At 30.5% G+C, this 25426-nt stretch overlaps 1 long non-coding RNA gene across 1 annotated transcript; it reads right to left on the bottom strand.

Moving 5' to 3' along the window:
• Window positions 1-7984: 7984 nt before the first annotated feature.
• LOC129919838 (uncharacterized) lies at window positions 7985-15120 on the bottom strand. The gene is made up of 3 exons (XR_008773122.1): window positions 14955-15120; window positions 8197-8427; window positions 7985-8134 (listed from the first exon to the last, which is right to left on the bottom strand). It is a non-coding gene; the product is annotated as an uncharacterized LOC129919838 (long non-coding RNA).
• Window positions 15121-25426: the final 10306 nt, after the last annotated feature.

The following is a 25426-nucleotide window of genomic DNA, read 5'->3' as shown; positions in this document are numbered from 1 at the left end:
AACGAAAAAAACCGTTCTATGACAGGTACCGTTAATAACGGTACAAAAAATATTTTTTTTATTTAAAAAGTTGGCCCTTATGTGTAGTATTACACACAAAAATTTTAATCAAAATCGTTAGAGCCGTTTTTGAAAAAAATTAACTTTTCTATTTCCGTTATATGGCAGGTACCGTTAGTTTTGGTCATAAAAAAAAAATTTCAATTTCCCCTCTAGGGAATCACCAAAAACTGCTAACTACCAAGTTTGAAGAAAATCACTTCACTCGTTTAGGCTGCAGCTCCAGATAGAGACAGACGGACAGACAGACAGACAGACAGACAGAATTGCCGGACCCACTTTTTTGGCATTCTCCATCATCGTAATGTCATGTAAAATTGTTATCTCGAGTTCGATTTTTTTTACGAATCCTAAACTTGCCCTATAATACCTATATCGCAAGTAAAAAGTTAATCAGCTCCCTTTTTTGAAATATTACCCTTATTACCTTATTCTTTTATATAAGGAAAATTGTTTGGGCATAGTAAGTAACGGTTTTTATAAGAACTATTTTTCACCTTTCAAGGCCTGTTTAAATCTTTCCGATATCTTTTTTACTGCCAGAGATATCCTTAGTTGTTTGGCATATTATATCTACCATAGAAATTTTATAACCTTAATGATATATGAAGCTAAACCCACTTACCTACGAGTACTTCATTTTAAGATATCTCGACCAATAAAAAGATTTAAACAGGTATTGGAAGATGGAAAGCAGTTCTGTTACTAAATATGCTCAAACAATTTTCCTTATATGAAAGAACAAGGTCCAAAGTATTAAAAAAAAAAACGGTTTTTGCATTTTCTAATGGTTATATTTCAAAAACGGAAGCTGATTAGTTTTTTCTGACTTCGGATTCGAGTTTAGCACACCGAAAACTTTCAGAAAAGTATATTTTTGTTTCGGCAACAATACCCTTGTAAACCAGTGTTATTTATGTGTTAATAAAATAGTGGTTGGTAAAAACTTGGTAACGCCGAAACGGTCTTTACTTTTAGAAAAAATTGGTTTAAAAATTTTATAAAGCTGTTCATATTTCCTTGTCTATGATAATTTTAAACTTTCAGTTCAATTTTCTTCGACAAATGTGTGATGAACATAGTGATTTATTAATTTATTCTTATGAAGAAACAATAATAAAGAAAATGTTCTTAATAAGTTTAATAATAAAATAATAAATTATGATATTTGGGAGAACATGCACCATGAAAAATCTTTAGAAAAATTTGTTTTTTTTTGGTTTGAAGAAAAGGTGAAAAAGAAAAGTAAAATATTTTTATTTCCTTCTAGCTCTATTTGTTTTTGAAAAAAAAAACTATAAAAATTGTTTTTGAAACCAACAAAGCTTTCTGCATCATTATTTTAAATTTTTCTGTTGGAAAATCTATCACACAAAGTGGCCGTTGTAGTTATGCCTTAATTCTAAGAATTGAAAAAGTGGCCGTTGTAGTTATGCCTTAATTCTAAGAATTAAAAAAATTATTTTTGTTGCTGAAGTTTATTTTTATTCAACTTATTTTATTATATAAATGTTATTATATAAGTGTTCCCACTATACAACATCCTTGGTTTTGGTTCAAATCATCATCAATAGAAATTTATCCAGTTAAGTTGGAAACACCCTGTTTTACTTTCAGTATCTATAATCACTTGCAGATTTTTCAAAAAATATATCTCTCCACGGGTGTTCAATACAAATATTCAAGACAAATAGTATGGTCCTTCAAAGATTTGTATTTTATTTAGGTATTATTCCCAAATACACAGAAAAACTTAACCATTACTCCATTAGTAAACAACCCTAATTTCTATTGAAATTTTCTCTATGATTATTTCGCAAAGCTACCTATTTATAATGAGAAAATACCCAAAAACCGTTGACCCCTACAAACACCAAGTCAGACATAAAATGTTATGGTCTTCAAGATTATATAGACCCAAGTAATATAAGGGTTGCTAGAAATACAAATACCTGTGATCTTCAGAAGTCATAAAAAAAAAAATCTCACAGAAATATCACAATCTTCCATGGTTATGTACCTACTTGATAAATATTCATACTTACCCAGGTAGGTAAAGAGATTTTATGATCATTAGTAAATAAGTACAATATATGTATACGGATTGAAACAGCTGTATTTCCCCTATTTTTGGTTTAGGATATAGGGACCTAATCCTTGTCTTGTATGTATAGTTCCATATGCTTGTCATGCCCTAACATTTCCCTCTTATATACTACCTGCTATTCAATATGAAATGTACGTCATTCGAAATTCAACAGTGCACTTGAGCAGCTGGAAACCTCAAGAAGGATCAATCAGAAAAAAAATTCAATACAAAAATTTGGTGTGAAAAAAAAAAACAGAATTTAAAATAACAGAAAAATGTCCCTAATCGAAGCAGATAAAAGTGAACTTTTCGTGACCGCACTATCCGATATGTTTGATAATATGGAATTAATCTGTGAAGCTGAAGAGAAAAAAGATGAATATCCCGAAAATTTACCAAGTTTTAAAAACTTTTTCGATCGTCATACTAGTGGATTCTGTTCCACACCAAAAAGGAGATTTTCGAAATTTATCCGGAAAAAAATTCTATCACAAACTGAAACAGACGATTCGGAAAGTGTGGAATTATTGAAAACACCAGAAGAAGTGGCCAAATTTGTGATACCCAAGGAACCTGAATTACCTTTACCCATATTACCACCGGTAGTTTTGACACCATGGTCGAAAATGATACGTGATGCAATTTTAGCAAAGGAGCAAAAATTAAAGAAAACTGTTCCAGCTGTAACACAAAGGATGTCAATGAGGATTTGAAAACCGCCAAAGAAGGGCGCGTCAATGGACGGACGCCATGTTGCAATTTTTAATGAAAAAAAAAGAAAAGAAAAAGTGATATCAACAATAAGGCTTATTTAGAGTTTTTATCTTAGTTAATTATAGATTTTAAGGAATATTTGCTTTAAAGTGATTTTAAATAAAAGTTTACCTACCTTTAATATTTACCTAGAAAAAAATAGTAGTATATTTATTTTGTGTTTTTTTTTTTGGAAATTGACTAGCTAGGAAATTGGAACTAAGTTAATTATTTTCCTGGCAGATTAGTAATACCATAAGAAACCAAATTCAAATAGATGATTTTAAAACTACAAAGTCAATTGGATTCTGCCCTAGTACTTCTATTGTTGTTAAATTATACGAAAAGCATTTATATGAGATACACCTTACCTTACATTATCTATAACATAGAAAGTTTCATTGTTAACAGCTCTTTTACCTCAGCTCTTTTATAAGGTCAAAAGTGAAAATTTAAATTGAACACAATGTAGATTTTATTTAAGTCAGACTAAACAAATTTTGCATCTTAATAAACAGGGTGTCCCAAAAGTAATGGATCAAACGTAATATGCTGACCCTGTATAAAAAGTTGAAATAGTCGTAGTCCCATCTGTTTGAGAGCTGGGCCTAATTTTCTTCGCAAAAAAAAAACACAAATTTTTGGAGCATTGTAGAACATTAAGGTTGTGCCGGTTGTTGTATCTATCAGTTTTGTGGAAAACTACTATCGGATATATCAACAATTCCATTCCTTTCGGATTCAGATATTAATGGCAAATCCCGAAAAACAATAACAAAATCCATTTTAGACAATTTTGTATGAAATTTTCAATTAATAACGCATTTTGTGATTGTCTTTCGGGATTCATTGAAAATTTTCAAAACGAACGGAATTCGTGATAATGTCGAATATGTTCACATTCGATAGTTTTGGTATACGTCGCGTCGCGACAATTTTGTTCCACAATTTTTGTTAAGGCTTAAAGGATTTTCAATAAACTAGTTTTAATGCAACTAATGGCGTTTTTAATTGGCAATCTGGAAGCAAAAAAAAGCAATCTGAAAGCGTTCAATTGGACAAAACTGACAGTTCTGATTCTGAAAAAAAGAGAATTTCTCTTCTGGTTTTAAAAACAGAATCAGAAGCAGAATCACTAACACATTCATAGATTTAAATTTGAGATGTCACACTTGACCAAAAACAAAAACAACTGAAATGTGGCGCGAATACACATATATGTGGCACATTTCAAACTCAATCAATACATTCGCACCAAACTTCAGATTCTTCGGAATAAAAAAAAACTGTTCAATTGGGATTCCGAATCGAAGAACAATTCCGGATTGCCAATTAAAAACGCCATAAGATCAGAGTAGGTACATATGTATAGTTTAGAGAAAAATCCGAAAAAAGTTATGACGTCAGCTAAGTTTGAATGCAGTATTAAAGAGGGTTTTATCTTGTGTACAAATCTCAAATATACCTAATTATCTTTCTTTCTCTAGTAGATCATTTTTCTCTAGGAGTTATACTTTCAGAGTAAGAGAACTGCAAAGTATCTCATTTTCAGTAATTTCCCAAGTAACTCTAATACGACTGTTTAAAATATCAAAAAATGCACAGTTTGTGGTACTGTAACTCTAAAAGTATAACTCCTAGAGAAAAGAAAGAGAAAGAAAGAAAATTATATTTCCAATCTAAAAAGTCCTTGCAAGTTTTCTATCCGACAAGTCGTTCTCGAGATATTAGGGCTAATGCGTTTTTCAAAATAGCTGAAATTGAGAAAATTTTTAAAAAAGAAGCATGCGATCCTAATGCCACCAGAAAAAATAGCTGCCGGTTTGCAGGATTTTAGTAATTATTTAATGCTAATATGCTCTTGCAAAGGAGAATGGGCATTTTGGACGTTGAGCGGCCATCAATAAAATTGGTATCAAATGAAAGAAATATAGCCCAGGAAAAACTTGTACTATGGACGTTTCGCTGTATTGCGTTAAGAATGCAAGATAATGCAGTATTAGTATTGTTAATGCATTGTTCAATGTATGAAGGAAAAACTGATTTATATTTTTATATGGAATATAAAATATGATGCTCTGTCATTTTCCCTGAGCATGAAGACATTAATCTTGAAAATCCGACCAATAGAACTCATAATATAAGATTTTTAAGACAACCATTTCAGGTTCGAAAGTTTTCAAACAATTCCAAGTAACAAAAAATTGAACAACAAAACTCTAAAAATAGGCTTGAATTTGTTGTTTTAAAATGCTTATAGTTTGGGTTCTAGTGTTTGGATATTCAAGATAAAGGTCTTCAGACTCAGGGAAAATGACAGAAAATAATATTTTGCACTTAAAATACATAATTGAGTTATAACATTGAGACATATATAAAGTGTTAAATGAAAAAATGCATTTTATCCGTTATTGAAATACGTCACAGGGATAAAACTTCTGCACAATATATGTAAACCTTAATTACATCAAAAAATAACAAATTCATTCCTGGCCGCGTAACGTCCACGTTTCATACAAACTTGCCCATTCTCCTTTGATAACTACCTTACATTCAGTTTTCACGCTAGCACTCCGTAAATTTTTTTGTAGTTCTGGGTGGAAACCGACGAAAAATTTCGTTTTCATCTGCAGCATACCTGCTTGAAACCACTAGAATTAAATAGCTAGAAAATGGGAACGTTCAAAGAGCTAACATAAAGCTATCGGATAGCTTTTTGTTGTTGTAAACAATGTTAAAAATTAGCAAGGAAACGAACCATTTTCTGTCAAAAAATAATCTGAAGGTATCCCAGAATTTCTGGTATACCTCAGGTATCCGAGTGATCAGCTGATATACATTTGGCTTTTTTTTATTTTGATTACTTTTCGGGCGATTATTCAGCTTCAAAATAAAAAAAAATTGCAAGGAATAAAGTCAAAGCGGTTGTGCAAGTACTATTCAACAATAAAAAAAATGTAATTTGCTCAAAAGAAAAAGTTTCCTCTTCTCAATATTTACATATTTTTTTAGTAGCTGCTTGGGCAAGCTATCTGGATACCTCTTTGTTCAAAAAGATATTCCAGATACGGGTATCCCAGATAGCCTATCCGATAGGTGTTTGAACGTGCCCAATGTGATAATAAGCGATTTGTGCTGTATCCTTTATTTAAAGAAAAACTTCTACCATAACAAAATATAAAAATTAATTCTTTCTTCTGTTTTCTTAAAGGACAAGGACTTGTTTTTCCAAATATGTATATGAAAAATTGTTCTCTGCAAGCATTTCAATGGAAAAAGATAACTGTAAAGAGCTTCATGTGACATTAACCGGCTTGTGTAGAAAATACAGCTGTATCTCAAACTTAGCTGAATTTCGGAGATCGTCTATTTTAGAGTGAATTTTTCACTTGCTTATTATTCTATTAACAAAACATTCAGAGATTATTGCAATAATTCCCTTCATTTCAATCCAAAACACTTTTTAATTATCCTTAGTATAGTCAAAAAATGTTTATCCAGTTAATCCGTTGGCAATTGAAGTGGCTTCATAAGTTTCATATAAAAACACAAAGAAATATCAAAAAGCTTTATTTTAAAAATCCATTTTATATAAATATTATAAATAAGTGAATGAGATTCTGGCGCACTTGAAGCAGCTGAAAAAAAAAAATTATATTAAATAAAGATCAAACGAATGTTCTAACTAAACAAAAATATCATTTTATAAAAATTTAATTTTACTGTCTCAAAAGAATTATTAAATGAGTAGATCAAATTTTTTGTCACTGACTGTAAAATCTTACCTACAACTAATTTATAGCAATGCAATATAAAAGACGAACGTTATCAGTCACAGTGGTATATTTTTTAAAATGTATTTTTGGAAAACCTTGGAGTTAACTTGGGCACTAAAAATGTTGTCAGTGTTTTTTCCTCTATCTTTTACGGTTGTTGTTGTAAAACCATTTAAAGAATTCATTATTATTGGTTTGAACTTTGAAGTATTGTTGTTGGGTAGTTGCAAATTTTTCTGAGGTTTTCGTACAATTTGTATCGAGTAAGAAACATATCAAACGTGATTAAAGAGGTGGTAGCGATGTAACTAATGCCAATTTAACCCGAGTTCATTCTCACACAAAAATCTGGTCCTTAAACGCTGGGGATCTATTACGTAATACGAAACGAGCGGCAAGTCAACGATACTGAAGTAAACGATAGTCACGACAAAGAGCGATTATGTAAAACGAGAAAGTCGTTTGGCCAAACTAAACCAAAAAAAAAATATTTTTTTGAGGCTCATATGAATTCTACCAGCAAACGCAATAATATTATGACAGCTAAATGAAAACGAAAGTTAAACGATAGGTAAATGGCAGTCGTAAAGATTAACGAGTATCGTTGAAATAAAGCGATAATCGTAATACGTAGTCGCATTTCAACGAAAACGAATCGTTTTATAAAATAGGGCCCCAGTTAATCTGTTGGCAATTGAAGTGGCTTAATAAGTTCCATATAAAATTGAAACAAATACATTTGAGATAATAATATTCTCTTTTTTTATTTTATTTTTATGAAATTACACAAAGAAATATCAAAAAGCTTTATTTTAAAAATCCATTTTATATAAATATTATAAATAAGTTCTGTATATATGTAGGTTTGTTTTTTGTTTAAATGTTAAATATCCTTTTAAGGATTAGGCAAAGACACTTTTTTTGTTTATACAATGTAACATTTGTTTGCAAATCAAAATAAAATACAAAAAAAAAACAAGAACGCGAATAAATAACATAAAAAAAAACTATTTCACAGTTCCACCAACAAATAAACTTGAATTAAATTTCAAGTTTTAACATTTTGTATGTTCGAATAAGATTTATTTTTTTTTTTTAATGAGTTAGTTGTGTTAAATATTTCAAGTCTTTTTGTTTTGGTGATGTTAACGTACATATCTATTTGTAAAAATTCTAGGATTTAATAATGAAGAGTAACAATTTTATTTTATCAAATGCTCATCTGCTTGTGCTCTTAAAAAATATAAAATGCTTTAAATTCAGTTTTTTTCTATAAGTTATTGTCAAAAAATGTGTGAAAAGTGTAGTTTGCAAGGTGGTGGAAATTTTTGAATAAAAAAAAAATAATAGAAACATATTTAATTCTAAGAGTAGGTACATTTAATTCTGCACGTTTAGGAGATTCTCAAAGAAAGGTAATACAAAAAATGGTGAATGAGATTCTGGCGAATTCTTTCTGAAAAAAATAAAAATAATTAATTTATATGTACAACTATTATTATTTTTTTTATAACCTACAGTTGTTTTTAGAAGACTTATGATCCCCTGATTCCTTTGTATATATCTTTTATTTCATCGACGGCATTATCAATTCCTTTATTAAGATCCTTATGAAGATCTCTTACAGCATCGTCGTGTTTGTTGTCTTCGTAATAATAGAAGTAATAGACAAGGCCACCAATTATAGCAAGAATCACCAATGATGAAAATATCAATGAGATAAGCATACTCAAGGCGCACTTGAAGCAGCTGAAAAAAAAATTATATTTAATATTATTACATATTTGTACCTAAATGATGAACAAACGAATATTCACAATAAAAAAAAAAATGTGTCCATCAAACGAAAGTAAAACTAAAAATTTACTTTTACTGCATCATAATAATTTTTAATTGGGTAGATCAAATTTTTTGTCACTGACTGTAAAATCTTACCTACAACTAATTATTTATAGCATACCATGGCAATTTCAAAGAAGAACGTTATCCATGGCAGTGGCATATATTTTTTTTAATGTATTTTTGGTAAACCTTGGAGTAAACTTGGGCAGTAAATATTGTCACTGTGTTTTTTTCCTCTATAATTTATGATTTTGCTGTTGTAAAACCATTTAAGGAATTCATTATTTTTGGTTTGAAGTGTTGTTGTTGGGTAGTTGCAAATTCTTCGGAGGTTTTCAATCAATTTGTAGAGAGTTAAAAATAATCAAATTCGTTTTATGTTTTCCGATAGAAATTTGAGATCTCGATATGCACAGATTTTTCATATACATAAATATGAAGGTGGTTTTCTGTCAATTATTTTATGGAAGAAAATACAACATCTTTCACCATAAAAATGCTAAGAGTGTTTCCTAGGACTGGTTGATGGTATTTCGAAACATAGACAAATCTTTTTAGAACAAAAATGTAACGAATTATGTCATTAATAGCTAAGGAGTTTACGCAAGGAAAAGGAATCAAGTTTGGAGTAAACTACTGAAACATACTCAATTATAGACACGACCAACGATTTGCTGATTCTCAATTTCGAATCGATCGTCGTTAATCTAACAAATATATTTACTTTTTGGAGACTGCCATTAATACGACCAACAGTTAGGTTAATATGGTCGTTGTCTGAAAGGGAACAAACCTTAGTTTTGAAACTAAGGTTTGAAACCGTTGACATGAACTCAAGTTTGAAATTCAGACTGCACGCGGACAGAATAAAATAAGACATGGCATGTGGCTTAAAAATGGGTTAGATAAAACTTTTTCAAAAATCTTAGACAAGCAAGGAATTATACCTATGCAACGGAAATCATCACTAACTTTTTTAGGCATATCAGGTTTTGAAAGAGAGAGAGAGAGAGAGAGAGAGAGAGAGAGAGAGAGAGAGAGAGAGAGAGAGAGAGAGAGAGAGAGAGAGAGAGAGAGAGAGAGAGAGAGAGAGAGAGAGAGAGAAAAAACAAAGGATTTGAGAAGCTCTCTAGATTTTTGCACAAAATCAAGAGCGACTTAGAAACAGCAAAAGGAACAGTAGTAAAAAATGTTTTGGAGAAGTTCAAATCCGTTTGTTTCGGCTAATAAGGGACTTGAAAGAATAGATCAAAAAAATTGCGTTGTTAGAGGGGACGCAAACCAAGATCTCCCCGCAAATATTGAGGTGGGTGATGTTGAGAAGGTGTAGAGATAGAGATCTTTTAGCTCTCTTAAGGCGCTGTTAAAGGGACAATCACAGGCGCTTGTTACCCGAAAATTTGAAAAAAATACCAATGGTTGTTGAAAGCTAGATTAATAAATACAAGAAACGACCGACTTCTTTGGATATTTTCAAAAGACCAATCTTGTCGTGTCATTTAGGTGATCGCAAGCCCAAACAATCGTCAGCATGTTTATAGTCAGCACAATTCAACTATTGTATAATTGACTCAAAACAATATACGTAATATGATATCGAATTGACTATCAAAGAGTACAACACAATTGAAGTGTGCTGAGTTCAACGCACGACGATTTCCTCTGGAGGAGATACAACAGCTACTATAATTTTTTTTTATATTTAATTATTTGTTAGAAAAATAATGCCATTATATGCCTTTAGGATGTTTTATATTGGATAGTTTTAAATTTGTAAGTCCACAAAATTCTATCCCTGGTGTTGGAATTGAAAAAGTTTATTTAAATCATTAGATAGTGGGCCTTACTAATAATCAAATTTAAAGCTCAGTTAAATATTTAACTGAGCTTATACCAATAACCAATTTAATAGTCAGGTTAAGGGTTAAGGCCACGTTAATTTTATAGTTGGGAAACTCAACTATAAACGCACGGTTAATTGACGGCAAAAAACAAAAAACATTTGTCAAGTCAAGTTGAGAAAAATTAATAATATTGGCGGCAAATTATTAAATAAGTAAATGGAAAAATGTATTTATTTATTAATATTTCTTTTTTATTAATAAATATTCATTACTTTCAGAAAAGGCTGAAAAAGAAAACTTAAAAAGAAATAGATCTGCAAATTTTCATCGTCATACTTCACGATAGATGAAGTTTTTTTTTATGCACTTTTGGCCTTCTTGCTTAGGCTCCATTTTTTAACTTTTACAACCAAAATAAAAATATATGAAGGTATGTAGGTATTTTGTGGTTATGTTTTTGTTCATTATTACATTACATGCAAAAAATGTCACTTCAATGGTGTCATTTTGACAACAAATGTAATAGATCTGGTAATAGAAGCACAATAATTATTATTAGTTAAACGCGTGTTTATTTTGATTATTAGTATAAACCCAATTTAACGCGACGGTAAAATTTAACCCGACGATACTTAAACGTGTGTTTAGCGATTCATTATTGGTAAGGCCCAGTATGTCGGTAATTCCAAAGTAACGGAGAGGATATATTTAGTCATGTTATCCAGTCTATTTAGCTGAAAAAGCAATCTTTTTCTTGAAACTTGGTGAGTCGTTAGACCTTATTATAAAGTTGATGTCCAAGAAGTTTCACGAAAAACTTAATAAACGTAACAAAAATATTCACAGATAAAGACGGTAACGAAGAAGACACGTACAATCTTTAAATGTGAATAACTTGATAACAGTTGGTTGGGTTTTCGTAAAAACTTCTTTGACACCAACGACTAACGACTCTCTAAGTTTCCAGAAAATGGATTGCTTTTTCATCCAAGTAAACTGGATAACAAGCGTAAATATGTCCTCTCAGTTACTTTGGAATGGCCTATATGGAAAGCTATGAACGTCAAGTATGACACATGTTTCCACATGTGTCCCTATACATCTAATCTTTTGTTATAAAAATTAGGGGAACAGGAACTGAGTTTTTTCCTATAAATAAGGGTGTAGACGTAGAGCTAAGTCCCTAAACAATGTAGCTGGGTACTACAGTGCACCTTGATCTAATTTTTCCTGCCATTAAACCTTTGCATTAGTAGAGAATATGTTCAATTTCAAAGTCAAAGATTTACTTTGTTCTAAACTTTTTCCTTCAGAATATACATACATATGGAAACATGGACGGAAAATTTATTTCCTCATTTATAAAGAATACTGGAATCTATAGTTGTTAAAAGATTTTTATTTTTAAATTTTAAACTGATGCGTGTCGCCTGTAATAATGCTAGTTTTCTATCCAATTACTTCAAGCAGTTTCACTTGATGTAAGGTTGTGTTCTTGTGTATCGAATGACATCAGACACACACATAAAGTACATAAACAATGTTAGGGGTTGTTTTTTGCAAGCTTCGTATAAACTCATAAATGAAAACCGGGAGCATCTTGAAAAAAGTTCCTATATTTACATAATATTTTCTCTGGAATGACATCAGAGATAGATAGATATGTGGTACATAGACACACAAACAAAAAAGGGAGAAGAAATAAATGGCGCGCCATAAAAGTCGTATTTAATAATAGTTTTTAGTGCTTCCTTGTGGCGTCTTCTAAACAGGAGCAACAACTAAAAACAAAAACTTATTTATTTCTTTTCCCTTCATGTGTAGTTGAGTTTAATTACTTGGCCATAAACACATTTAGGTCAACAGGGATTTGCTTCTACTTTTTAGTTTTGTGTAAAAGTACATGTGACAAAAGTTTGTACTAAGGATTAGCATGTCAACAGGCAGCTATGAATTAAATTACACTTTCTCAGACAATGGAGCAGTGGAAATACAAAAAAAACATAGCCAATTAAACCAAACTAAACACCACTGGGCGACAACGATATAAATTCAAATGCACGACTGGGGTCGCACTTACTTGCTCTCAGGGTAAAAGAAACTCTAATATTTAAGCTTTTTACTGAATTTAGGGGAAATTTGATATTTTTTAGGAATTGCATGTAGTGTAAAAAAATAAAATCTGTTTTTGTAATTAATTAAACACCGTTTTAAATGATCTTTTACACAAAACCAAGAAGGTATAGTATGCCATTTGAATTCTTATATAAAAAAAATTTTAGAAAAAAAAAAATCGAAAATTATTTGCTGAATCGAAACTTAAACATTTAAGTTCTACGTAAATTCTTATGTGATAGTTTACGCAGAGGAAAAAGTAGGGAATAAGAGCTTATGTTCAACATAAATTATTTAAGTTTCGATTCAGCAAATGGCCCTAAGAGCCTTTTTTTTAAATAGTATTATAATTTATATGTATATTATTTAACATATACACGGCTGTTCTAATATTCGTTCGAATTTGAAAACGGAAACGAAAATTGAATCCTTACGAATTGAAATCGGTTGTGTAAGATTGTAGATCCGATCTTTTTTCGAAACACCTATGAATCCGCAATATGTGTTCGAATGCGGAATTCGGAGCAGCTAAAATTCGAAAACGGGAGAAAAAAGAATTCGAACGGAAATTCAATTTTGAAAAAATTTTTTTAAATCCAAAAATGTGTTTTTTTAAAATAACAAATTTTGATTGAAATCGGCTTTGCCATTTACGAGAAATTCGTAAATAAAAAAAAAGTTCTTTGGCAGGAACCGTTAATAACGGTAGAAAAAATTTTTTTTTTATTTCAGAAGCTCGTTAGAAAAATCGTTATAACTAGTGATTTCGTAGGACATATTCTAAATTTTTGATCTTACGCTGTTTTTTTTTTATCTCTCCTAAAGTTACAATATTCTTATTATTAGTCAGTCTTCTTTAATCCTTTGAAATGTTGTTTTTCTCATTAAATATACATATATTATCCTACAATTAAGATAGGTTTTAAATGGGAAAAAGATGTAAATTTTGTTAATTTTTAGCGGGCCGGAGATAGAACACAAAAAGCTTTGAAATTCAAGGGTTTCCTGTATTCGGCCCCCTTTTATTGATAAAAGTTTAAAAAATGAAAAAAAAATATATTTTTGAATAATTTGATGTTATTATTTTTTAATATTTAAAATTGTTTCTAAATTCTTAAAAAAAAAAACAAAAATTTAAATTTAAAAAATTCAATTTACTTAAACTTGACCTAATAAAGTCAGTGGCCGGAGATGGGACACTAGATGGCCGAAAATAGGAAACAAAGGCCGGAATTAGGAAAATCGGACTTCTTTTTACAAAAACATAAATAAATTATTTTTGGGAACAATTACCTATTAACTTTTTTTTTAATTTCACCGAAAAGGAGATAAATAAAGAACATTTTACTTCAAGAAATATTCGAAAATGTTGATATTTGACGTTTCTGTGCTTTATTTTATGAGAAAAATTCCTTAAGGGACCGGCTACTAGCAACTCTACCATACTTAAAGACAGACAGACAGACAGAATTGCCGGACCCACTTCTTTGGCAATCTCCATCATCATCGTTATATGTCATGTAAAATTGTTATCTCGACTTCGTTTTTTTTTTTTACGAATCCTGAACTTGCCCTATAGTAATTATATCGCAAGTAAAAACAATGAAAAGTATATCAATTACTCTCAACGACGACAACGATAAGTATCATTCTCGCTGTCTATTTAGCCGCATTGCACCATCTCATGTGGCAGTGGCAATGTGGCAGCAATGAATACAGCTGGATAATGAGGGGGTGAAGCGGGAATAGGTTACACATTCATATAACACTCCACCCGCTCGCAAATTGAAATTCCCCAATTGCGTGAGTGGTGAGTTCTAATATAACTCTGGGTGCTAGCGAAGCGAGTGTTGGGTGATTTGGTGTTGACGTGGGTTAGACGACGTCGTCGTCGTATATCTTTTAGGGCGTGCTCCCGTTTCGAGTTCGAGCAATCTTTTGTGGCATGCGAGTATAGAGACTCGTGACCCGAAAAACAACGCTCTTATTTAATCTTGAAGGCAAACATACAAAACTGATAGTGATGATGTCATGAAATCTAAAGAATCTACTTCACAGACAACAGGAAGTATATCCCCGTTATAATGGGGGTAGTGGGTGGTAGAAATGCCAATGATTTTATTAATATATACTCTGGGACTATGGAAATGGTTGGAGTTGGAGAGTGGGTTGTTGTTTGTCTGTGACTCTGAAGTGAATGTTTGGGCGGCACCCACCCTTTGCAAAAATCAAGAAACCACCACCCATTTCATGGTTCCAGATAGTCCAGACCAATTTTTTAAGAAGAAAAAGACAAGTCTATATAGATACCTACTATCTTCAAGATTTATGAAAAGCTATTGCATCTGGTTAGCCTCAATTAAAGACAAGAGGCAAGATACATTAAAATTTACACATGAATAGAAAAGAATACAAAATTGCTACCATTTTGTAAATTAAATTATAAAAGAATGAATGGAATTTTCATTTACTTACCAGCAAACAACGCTTTCACTTAAGCACTTGCACATTTTCGGTTTTGTTTATTTTGTTCGTGCAAAAGAGGAAAAAGTTGGAATTTTTTTTGTAAAGTAAATTTACTATTTGTAGGTTTTTTGTTTATTTTGTAAAGGAAGCGCGATTTGTGGCAGCTGGCAGCAACAATTTGCGTTGAAATTGAAAACAACTGAACAAAGCAAAACAACAAGATGAACTGAACGGACAACGGAATATTTTTTGATGAAGTCGAAGTGGAAATGGAAAGAAGCAAAAGCAGAAAAGAAAAATTAAAAATTAAATGAATTCGCCGTAAGTGATGACACTTTTTACATTCAACTTATAAAATGTTTAACAGAAAACAGTAGTAGATTCATATTATCATTTTATCGTGTTAAAGCCTAGTACGCTGCTGAAGCGAAATGCGAAACGAAATTTTCCATACAAAATTTCATTAAAGACTTTGACAGAATACTCGATGACATTTTTTCGTTAGCATTTTCGCTGTCGACTTTGGAGACTGCTGCCGCTGCGTACTAAACTTTAAGCTCTACAAAACATATTTTAATCCCGCGCAAAATTTTTAAGTTGGAGAAATTACCTAAGTAATTTCTATCACTAGTTTTTTCTTCTTTCAAATTAAATTGAATTCTTTTTTTTTTATATATATAAGTAATTTCTGAGTTTTATTTATTTCGTCTTCACTTTCCAAGTAATTTATTAGAAGTCCCCTTTAATTTTGTTTCAATTTTTTTCAATTTTGTTTTATTTTTTTTTTTCTTCTCACAATTTTGCCAGCAGAATAATGCTTCGAACATTATTTTTCCAAGTGGAGACTTTTTCTTTACAGCTGCTCCAAGTATTTAAATTTTGCGCGTGAACTGCGTACTGCTTGAAAAAAATATTCAAGATTTGTCTCGAGAAAAAATTTGTATGAGAAATAAAAATTTTCCCGATCTGCGTACTAGCAGCTTTAGCGATTGAAGGTAGCCATATTGAATTTTTTTAAATTTTTTTTTAAATCAAACGTGAAAACTTTGTTTTCTAATTTTTTGACAAAACTTTGGTAATTTTATATTTATATTCGTTCAACAATCTTATAAGAATTCATTTAAGACTTTTATCTGAAAAGTGTATTGCGTATATCTCGAAATATTGCCATTACAATGCAACCATGTCAAACAAAATCTCGTTTATTTTTTCTATGAGAGCTTTTTCAAACCTCATTTGTTCCGCTTTTTTTTGCTAAATATTTTTGATATTTCTGTATAAATTATCGATACTTAACCATGGCATTACTATTTTTATCGAGAGAAAGTAAAATCTGGATAATTATTAGGATTTTTCAAATATTTAATCCATATATCTATCCAAAACGACACGGTGGTCTTGAAAAGGCGGCAGGTTTTATAAAAATAGATCCCAAAAGTAATGGTGCAGATTTGTTCGAAATGATCTCAGGATTCCAAATTTGTAAATTTCAAAATCGTACCTGAACCCTTTTTTGAGTTACAGACATTAGACATATATATACATTTGACTTTGAATGGGGGAAAAAAATTAAACAAAAAACAAAAGCACATTATAATGTCCTATACATTTTTGGAAAGCTAAAATATACTCCTTGAATTTGATGTTTATTTGAAGTTGATTGAGTAAATAGTTTTTGAGAAATTTAATTTTTCTACTGTAACTGTAACTACTATTTTTCTCATGTAAATATGGGAAACGTGAAATAGTTATTTTACTTTGCAAACCAAAACAAAAAAAATTTAGTGTGGATGCATTTACATTGAAATACTTTAAATTGTATTAAAGTGGCAGCACAGGCAAAATGAAATGAAATAGTCACGGCGAATTCTTTCAAAATGTCATTAGTGGAACGTAGAAAGAAATGGAACATGGAGTTTTAAAATTTGTAAACAAACAAAGGAAAATGCAGGAAAAAATCAGTTTACTTGTTTGGATGAAATTGAATTTCAAACAAATTATTATTTCTCTGTTCTTTTAACAAAGCTAATCTTTTAATTTAAGGTGCAATTTTTTTTTAAGATAAACAAATTGTTATAAAAATCTACAAAACTTTGAAATAAATCGTTTTGAGAACAAAACGGAAATAAGTTTCTTGAATTTGAACTACGGCGAAATCTTGAACGGATGTTGGTCTAGCATTTGGTTATAAACTTCTTAAAGTATGCAACAGTTTTTTTTATTTTAAAACTATTTGAAATAAAAACGTTAAAACATTTGATGGAGCTGTTCAGTGTTCGATAAGTTTTAAGGCCGTGTGTGAATTGCATTAAAATTTGGGTTCAACAGCATAATAAATTTTAACCAAAGTGAACAAATTTGACGCAAGCTCACACACGGCCTAAATCTTAATTGTTGACCCAAAAAGAGAAAAAGTACAAAGTAGCTGACAAGTACATAGGTAAGTAACTTGCTACTCAGCTCACTTAAACATTTTAGATTTTACACTTAGTGCCAATTTTTCAATAGTCAGATAAACCTCAGTTAGAGCTTATTCCTAGGAATAATTTTTTTTTTATATTGACATTTATTCCTCTGATAGTCTAACTGACGATTAAATAATCATTGCTAAGTACAACAACTAACTATTGTACGAGTAGAGATACTTTACTTTTGTTACATTTATTACCGAAATCTATAATGTTCATGTTTTTCTTTGTCAAATCGATTTTGTATTCCTTTTTGATAGTAATAGTAAAATACTGGTACACAAAAAAATGCTTTTTATAAAATTCTAAGAAAAAATCAAAAATAGACTTTAAAATTAAAATAACCTCGTCTTTGGGAGCATGGTTCATTGTTATCTTCATTTTTATCATATTTATCTCATCAATTTATCATTTTAAAGCAAATTAAATGAGTTTAATGACACCAATTTAAATTTGCTTAAATTTGCCAATGAAAAATGTTTTCAAATCAGTGTCACCAGCATCAACAATCAAAACGTGTGCATAGTTAATTGTGCAAATAAATTGTTGAGAAGCTATTGCGAAGTAAAGAAATAGATGCGCTATTTTACTATGTTTTGTATGGTTATCACTTTTTTTTTTATCAAAGTTAACTTGGGTCCTTTTTTATTATTTGAGGTTTATGGCAAATGCGAATGCGGTTGCAATGACTATGGAGGCATTAACTCACCCAACAGGTGAGAATACCTTTTTAATACTTGTTTTAACCCTTTTAAGATTTTATGTTTCTTCACGCCACAAAAGGGTAAAAATTCATTCGGCTTTTTCTTTTCTTGATTTTGCCATTTTACATTGTTATAGGTACTCGTCATTATTCCAATCCAACAATCTTCAATCGGTGTCACCCATCCAACGTCGTCGTCAGCAAATAAACTCAAGAAAAAAGCTACACACAAAACTATAAAATTGTACATAAATAAACTTTCGTTTGTGTTGGAATTGAAAATGATTATAAGCTACGCACTACACGTGCTTATCGCTAATTTAAAAACATTTAATTTGTTGTCACAACAAAACGATTTAAAATGATTTTCATTAATTGATTTGAGGTCCTTAATATCCTTTGAATTGAACGACAATGGTCTCATTCGATTGATAAAATTAAGGAGAATCAAATTTTGAAAAGAAACTGCAAAATGGAGAATTTGTATGGGAGCTATGGAAAAGTCCTTTTTACAAAGGTCCTAGTAAGGATATTTCAATAATTTTTGTTTTGGAGAATGCTCCAAGTTCCTGCATTCGAATCCAGTTGGTTTGATTTCATTTTGAAAAACGGTTTTTAAGTTATTAATTTTTGAAAATTTTACGTTATTGCTGGAGATTCCTACATAATCAACAATAGTTTAGTTGGAAACTTATCGGATGAAAATAGTGAATAAGAAAAAGTGGGGTGGCAAATGAAACAACTGAATGAAGACATACATACAAAACATGGAAGTAATTGAACTGATGGCAAATTGTAGATATAAATGGTTTTGGATTGTTTTTGTGCATGCGGATTGTGTGTGTTAGTTTTGCGTTTGATTAGATTCGTAACTTTTTCTTATTATTTAACTAAATAGAATAATTCATAAGTGAAAAATCAATTTTTGGATATGTTCTACCAAGAATTTTGGGCTATATGAATCATAAAATTATTTTCCATTGAAGTAAATGAATTCGATTATCATAATACATTGTTAAACATTTTAGGAAATAATTTTATCGCTTACAAGCGAAGGAAACAGAACTAAAATCTATTATAATCACCATCTGTCACTGTAAGACAGTCACCATTAATTAAAATACTAATTTCTTGGTACACCTATTACATTTGCATCAGAATCACCAAATCGTGCGGTTTATTGCAAAACGTGCCATTTTTGTTTTAAGTTTTAGGACGTAACATTTAATTTTTATATATTTATATAATTTACTGTTTTTTTACACTTTGGTGAAAAATAATAACAGACAACTAATCTCATTTTGGTACTAGAGGATTCACATTTGGAATTAAATTCAGTTCGTGCCTATTTTATGAAATCTTCTACAATTGAGGCATTTCGGCGAAATTAAAATTCGCTGGTTATTATTTCTAAAAATTCGCTTTTTTTTAGCAATTTCAATTTTGAAAAAAAAAATCAAACATTTTTTTTGCATTTACATATACCTACATATGTAAGATTATTGTCCGAAAATTTCACATTGATACTGCAATTAATTCCGCTGGAAATAGCGTATTTGTGAATTTGTGAAGACTTTTTAACCTAGTTTACATGGTTCCAAAAATTTTAAAACCCGTTTTTCTCGAAACTGTGTTTCCAAAGTCGACGACCAAAATTTCTCCTCAACGGCTGAACCTTTCGTCTTGAAATTTTTACACAATATTCTTAGGACCAGTTGTACAAACGTGGTTCAGCCTCAGATCAGGAATTTATTCCACCGATTTCGGTGGATTAGCTGCGGGTCAACTTCGGTTCAAACATGGATGTGTCTATTTTTACATATGTTGACCTTGCACCAGTGCTAAACTGGAATCTTAACACCGATTTCAGAAGATAAAAGTTGTTGAACCACGGATTAAATATTTGTACAACTGGGCCTTAGATACTTTTGTCAGGTAATGAACGAAGGAAGGTTTTTGACAATAATTCGATTTTTTAAGCCACTTTAAAGTGAAAATTTTCGTAAAAAAACGTTTTTTTCTTCTTTGGGACACCGCCATTTTGTCAAAAATCAAAATTTTGACTATTCCTTCGTTCATTACCTGCATTCGTCTATCCTGGAAATTAATCTTTTGGTTTTTTTAATTTTAGGTCAGACACATTTTTTTGGAGGTCGTCCAGGTGATCTACTACAAAAATAACGGAACCCAATATTTTTTTAAATACACAGCGAATTCTTTTAATACATTAAATTTGCTATATGTACATGCATTCTTTAAGTTTATATAATTAAATGCCTCTTCACAAAAGAACGTTTTTCGCACTTACAACTAGATATAACCCCTTAACATGAGTAGATAATCTAGTACTAGTAGTAAATACTCTAGTATTTACTAATAGAGATACTCACGTTCTTTTGCCAGATTAAAAAAGAATAGCATAGATTTCGTTAAAAGTGTGTTCCATTAAAAATCGCTAGTTTAATAGCTGCGTTCCTTTGGAAATATTTATCTACTTTTTAGTACTTAAAGCTGCTTTAAACTACTTTTTCAGTATAGCAAAGTAGATCAAAGTAGTTTTAAGTAGGTACTAAAAAGTAGATAAATATTTCCAAGGAACGAAGCTAATATCACCAAAAAAAGTAGCTAGTACTAATAGTACTAGAACATCTACTTGTGAGTACAGTAGTCTACATCGCCAAAGGGCGAGATAAATTTTTGGATGTGTTTGTTTAAAAGTTTGTAAATAGAAATGGTATGCTATATTAATATTTTATACATTCAAAATTGTATTAAAAAAAAGGTTCATGTCCCTCTTTCCATCGGATATTCAAAAACTTGCAGACAGAAACTTCCCTTTTCTTCTTCCTCTTTGTCTATAAACTAACACTGCTTGATTAAGCGATCAAGTTATTTTTGATAACAAAAACGCTACAACAAAAAGAAAATAAAACATAAATAAATACAAACAACGTGAACGCCAAGTTGAATGAAATTGCTTTGTTTTTATGTGCAAATAATTCCATGTGATAGCGGCAACGATTTAAAACAATTTTCAAAAATTCATTTGACCCACTAAATGTAACTGAAATTTTATGAAATTTTGCAAACCACAGTAATATATTGCTAGCAATCTAATTTTTAAAGAATCATAAAAATCGGATGGTAATTAGAGGAGCTACAGAAATATCCTTATTTTAAGGATTCTGAGAAGGATATCAATGTGATTTTCTCACAGATAAAGGAACTCTATTTAATCTATCCATATGCCAAGTTTTGTACAATTCTGGAACCTGGAAACAGAGCTATGAATTGTTTTTTGTTGGAAAGTTATTACTCTGGGTTTGTTTGTAATCGAGGGGAAGGAAAAGTGCTCAATCAATCTTTAAGTTCGCTTATACTCGTTCATTCTGTAATCACGCATGTGAATATTTTTATAGGTAAGATTAAGATTGGGTAGAATTGAGTATAAAATAAACTACACTTCGGTTTATGAGTATAGGTACCTACCTAGAGTAAGTACTTTTACATTTTGGTTGCATTCGAAATATTAGCATTTTTAGGTATATTTGTTTATCTTAAGATCCAATTATAAAATGAAGGTCTTTTAAAAAATGTATTGTTATTGAGTCAAAATGACAGTGTACTAGAATATTACCAACAAAAAGAACAAAACTTTAACACAGCAAAGTATAGTCAATAGTTTTTAATATGGGTATAAAATGATGACAAGATTAAAAAAAACGTGCGAAGTGCGATAAAAATATTTATAGATTTCCATTTTGGTTTAAAAAATAACTATGTCAAGACAAATCATTGATTGCATAGTTTATATTTTCTTTAAAAAAATTAAAAAGGAACATATCTGTGACATCTGTCAGAAATCTTTGCGCATTTTTTATTTGATTAGGCGTGTTCTTTTGGAAAGTGTAGAGAGACTATTATTTATGTCCTTGTAATTTTTATCTTACTAATTGCTTTGCGGAATAATAGAAGTACTAGATTATCGTTTTCATAAATTCATGATAAGAAATTCGTCTATTTTGTATTTAAAATTCTAACTGAAAAAAAAATATCCTATGAATTCAGAGTGTCCCATAACATAAACTCTAAACACAAAAATCATCCACAAAGTGACTGAGTTTTCCTTCCGAACTAAAAAAATATACAATGTTTGCATCCCAATGTAAAATCACCCACAATTTCAAGGCGTTTGACCTAATCAATTGTGCATGTATGTTACAAGCAAATCAAAATCTACAGTAACAGAATAACTTGTTGCTTTATTTTACTTGTCACTCTTTTCCAATCTTTTCTCTGCCTTTACTTTGCTGTATACCGACACCCATCAGCTACGCCGCTCTCATGATAATACAAATTTCAAACGAGTTGATGACGTAGAAATGCCGGGCAATAATGTTAAAATTTCAAAAATTAATTATATCAAAACCATTTATCAGAATTTTATGCAACCAACTGGATTCGATTGAGCATATTAAAAGCATTTTTTGGAATCAAAAAAATTCAAAATATCCTTATCAGGAGCCTTATAAAAAGGACCTTTTCATAGCTCCTATACTATTCGTCGGATTTTAGATTTCTTTTCAAAATCTGATTCTTCTCAATTTTATCAATTCAATGAACCCACTTTCATTCAATTCAAAGGACATCAAGGACCTTAAATCAATTAATGAAAATCATTTTAAATCGTTCTGTTGTGCAAACAATATAAACGATTTCCAAGTTAATGATAAGCACGTGTAGTGCGCCAAGCTTTTCATCATTTCATCCAATACATACAAATTCATTCGTTATAAAAACAGAAAGAAAACAATTTGTGTACTTGAATATTTTGCTGACGGCCGGCTGTGACACCGATTTCAAAATAAATCAGCAATAAAAGTGGAATGAGAGAATAGAGAAATAAAAACAAGATACATGAAGAGTGTCATTAAACTTTTGGGATATCTTTATAAAAATGATAGACACACTTTTTAAGATTTGTATTTATTTTTAGATGTTTTTTGAGTTTTGATTGAACATAAACCCGGAACTAATTCGAAAATTACCTTGTAGGTAGTAACTCGTGTCCATGGGGATGTTAAGAAAATTTGACATCCAACTCGGAAAGAATATCAAGAAGCCTTAGAACTTTCCCTTTTCTTTCTGGGTCAAATTTCATTAATTGTCAAAAATAGAATTTTGTAGTACATTTAAGTGCTTGCGTCATATCGATATGTTATGAATAGGTACTTGGAGATAGTTTGATTTTTTTTAAAAAAAGGTTTGCGTTCTCATGAACACGCGTTAGGAGTTCCATTCTTGATGTGAATGCTTAAAAAACCGAATGGGTAAACAAACAGAATTGATTTAATATTGAAATTGACAAAGCAAAACCTACCTATATTAAATTTTCAAAATGGCCACTCAACGTAAATTTTACTTGTATATCTATACTCGTTATTCAATAATAGCCCTGTTCCTTCTTAGGAGGTTTAGGTACTAGCTAATTTCAATGGAACGCACTTTCAACGAAATCAATGCAATTCGAATTCCCATCTACTCGGACATATTTAGTCGAAGTAGCAAATGTACTAGATCATCTACTCATGAGTAAACTACCACTTCCAAAGAAACACGGGGCTATTGTATATGCATGTAATTTATTTTTTAATGTCTAGTACGCAGATCGAGGTAAATTTTAGCTCCCATACAAATGATCGAAAAATCGGCTAAATCGAAATGATAAGTCTGTGTGAAACTATAATAGCCGTTTTTTATTATCCCACTTGATTCATATTGATCATTAATCAACACGTATTACAACAACTAGATGAGATCCTACTTTTCATCAGGATTATGATTCGTGATCCTGTTGAATAGCAAGATCTCATGTAGTTGTTTTATTACGTGTTGATTAATGAGCTATATGGATCAAGTGGGATAGTAAAAAACGGCTAATTTGTGGAATGGGGTTTTGGTTTATTTAATGGGCCATCATATTGATAAAGAAGAAGATTAGTTAGGTACTGCTTAAACACAGCATTTCTTTTTAAAGTTAGACCACAGGTTTAGCCCTTAACATAGGCCTAAATTTTATTACTAATAGGTTAAACTCTTAAAAGGAGCTTAGTAGACAACTATGAATACGGCCCAACGTATTTGAATTTACTTAGTTAATTGTCATTGCAATATCCTCTACCTAGATACGATTACAGTTTAAGCTCAGTACGCAGCTGAAAAATGTTTAAGTCCCCAAAGTCAACAGCGTACATGTTAAAGAAAAAATATCATCGAGTATTATAGCAAAGTAAAAATAAGAAAAGTACAAATCAAAAAATTCAAGAAAAAACATCAGAAAATAAGTTTTAAAGCAAGAACAAAACAAATTTAATTTCGTTTAAGATTTCTTTAACGAAATTTTGTATGGAAAATTTCGTTTCGCTTCAGTTGCGTACAAGGCTTTATTTAAAAAAAAATATATATAATGTTTGAAGTTAGTTCTTATCTTAAAAATACCTGTATACCTTCCTTAAGCCTAGTACGCTACTGAAGCGAAATGAAATTTTCCAAACAAAATTTCATTAACGAAATCTTGAACGGAAAATTTCGTTTTGCTTTTCGTTTTTCAGTACACTACACAGCTCTAGCGAAAAATTGGAGAGTTTTCACTCATTTGTCACTTTTTACTGTCCTGGGCATTTTTCTTGACTTCGAGAGCAATGTTCACGATTTTTTCACTTTTAATTCATTTATTTATTGCTTTAAAAATTGTTATCTGTTGATTTTTCTTGATTTTAAATAAATTTTGAATTTTTTTATTTTGAGTTTGACAGAATACTCGATGATATTTTTTTGTTAGCATTGACGTTGTTGACTTTGGAGACTTGAACATTTTTCGTTTCGCATCAGCAGCGTACTAGGCTTTATACGCTAAAAAACTTATAGTTTATTTAAATTTCTTTTAATTGAAGATACATAGTTGTTACTATTTAGTTCTTATCATGATAAGTTCGCTATTATACAGCTTATTTTAAACTTAATCGTTTATCATTACCTCTGTATGAATTTTAAATTGTCAAATTGTATAATAGGTAAACAAAACATTTAAAGGCATAGATAATCAGTTTTTTTTTTTTTTTTTTTTTTGTTAATCACACAATATTTTGATTTATAAGAATTTGGTTTGATGTCATTAGAGTTTACTTGAAAACAACCGATAATGCAGCACCTTTAAAACAAAAATTCTAATAAATAAATAATTCCTCTTAGCTTTGGGGTTTGATGCTTGGGAGGAGATGTAAGATTACCGCTCAAATATAACCTTGAGA

The sequence above is a fragment of the Episyrphus balteatus genome, chromosome 4 (genome assembly GCF_945859705.1).
Source record: "Episyrphus balteatus chromosome 4, idEpiBalt1.1, whole genome shotgun sequence".
NCBI lineage: Eukaryota > Metazoa > Arthropoda > Insecta > Diptera > Syrphidae > Episyrphus > Episyrphus balteatus.
The sequence above is the reverse complement of the archived record's forward strand: the minus strand, read 5'-3'. Positions and strand labels throughout refer to the sequence as shown.